Source organism: Diadema setosum, chromosome 17, assembly GCF_964275005.1.
Source record: "Diadema setosum chromosome 17, eeDiaSeto1, whole genome shotgun sequence".
NCBI lineage: Eukaryota > Metazoa > Echinodermata > Echinoidea > Diadematoida > Diadematidae > Diadema > Diadema setosum.
The window spans coordinates 14,249,605-14,251,565 of record NC_092701.1 but is presented as its reverse complement, the minus strand read 5'-3'; the positions used below and the strand labels follow the sequence as shown (position 1 = coordinate 14,251,565).

At 42.0% G+C, this 1,961-nt stretch overlaps 1 pseudogene; it reads right to left on the bottom strand.

Moving 5' to 3' along the window:
• Positions 1-1,367: 1,367 nt before the first annotated feature.
• On the bottom strand, positions 1,368-1,961 carry LOC140241199 (uncharacterized; annotated as a pseudogene).

The following is a 1,961-nucleotide window of genomic DNA, read 5'->3' as shown; positions in this document are numbered from 1 at the left end:
CTGTAATTATTCAAACAGTTGTCAGATTTCTATTGATGTACAAAAGAATTCCACAGGTGCACTTGTGCCTTTGATGATCAATGTTCGAAGCCGCCACCTTGCTGAGCAATCTGAAGATTCATTTTGAACGTTATCATAATGTCGATGATCTAGTGCAGGCAGAGACTACTCCAACAGAGTTCTCTGGCTTCCTTCACCAGCTGGGCCATTAACAAGTGATTATTCAAGCACATGCCTCAAAATCTGGCCAAACAATCAAAGACTATTTCTGAGTTCTGCTTCTTCTTGTGGTACACACCATGATGGGGAATGTAGTTTACGGACCCAATAGGTGCCTTATTCTGGCCTTATTCTGCGAAGCTCATGTCAATGATATCTGTCATAAAAGCCAGATAGTGTTCCTTGTACTTCCTGTCTCCATCCTTCTCTGAAGATGCTGGTATCGAATGTATGCAAGCTGTCTATTGTTGGGAAACTCTACTCAACTCTGAAAGAGAAGTGGCATTTGAAAGTGACTATCCTCACACTATTATGTTGATCGGCAGATACTTGAGGACCTCTATGTCTTCTGTGAGTAGACCTTATTACAGTGATGCATCTCAGCAAAGTTTGCTTATAGTGCCTTAAGAATGTCCTCTGGCTTAAAGCTTGACATCTCCTGTGTGGTGACTGGGCTCCTTTGTGTTACCATTCACTGGTTTTGTGTTCTTTAGGGACTTAACTGTTGGTATTCAGTGAAGAGCCATTTTTCTTTGGGGCATTACCTTGGACCTTAGTGCCTGAATTTACAGATCCTAGGGTTTCCTGAGATCTCAGTGCTACAAAAAAGGAGATGAGGTTATTTACAATCCTTACTTTCTTACCCACAAAGTCTATGAATTTTGAAAAGGATGGATATATCATCCCTTTTAGAGATCCTCAGTCACCTATCGATTCCACCACTCGGGCAATTTTGATAATTTCTCAAAAAACGGTTCTTAAATGTACAGTGGGTGTGAATATGCAAATGAGTGAGCTGACCATGTCATACCCCCACAATTTTGCATTGGTCATGTAAAAAAAAAAAAAAAATGGTGAAAATTCAATGTTTCTTGTCATTGAAGTCTGAAACATGATGTTATTCCTGTTTGAATAACTTCCGAATGATAATCAGATATATGAGGATTTTGAGCCTTGGGCATAATGTCCGAGGATGCGACAGTAGTCGCTGTCGTGGTCATGATTGTTGTCGTTGTCATGGTCGATCATGTCGGTCGTTAACGATAGGGGCTTCTACCGCGTCTGTCTGTCGTGTAATATGACTGTTTGTCACGTCCGTCACAGCTACTACTGCGAGTAGCACTACGGTCAAATCGAGGAGTGTGTGGTCATCGTTTTCGACTTTGTCCTCGACTTTGTATGTTTTGTCTGTCATGTTTGTCTGTCATTTTTAGTGAGGATATCTCCTCACTAAGTCTGTTTAGTTTGTCTTGTGTCACAAAAGTCACTTCTTTAGTCGTTGTACTAGTCTTGTTCAAGTCAAAGAAGAGTTGTGCTTTAGAGGCAAACTCGTCCGTGGTCGTTTCATCCATGGCTGTCATTAGTATGGCTGATTGGCAGTCATGGGGGAGGGAGTCTAAGAATTTGTCACAAATTTGTTTGTCACCGTAGTCGATGCGGGAAACCGCCTGTCGAAGTCATTGGAGAAATGCGTTAGCACTCTCCCCGTCAGTCATGGTCAAGGAGTTAAACTTCCGTATGTGTCCGTAAGACAATTAAGCTGGGTTAAATTGTCGTATGAATGTATCTCGTTTGAATGTCTTGAGTATTTGGTCGAGCTCAGTGGTTTTTGTTACGTCAGTGTTATGTGTGTCAAGGTAGTCTAGAAATGTTAGCATGTGGGCTGTTGCATCGTCCCTGTCAAGTTTGTCTCCCGAGAAGCGGGCAGGTAAAAAGTCAGTTTGTCTGAGTGCAGTAGTCAT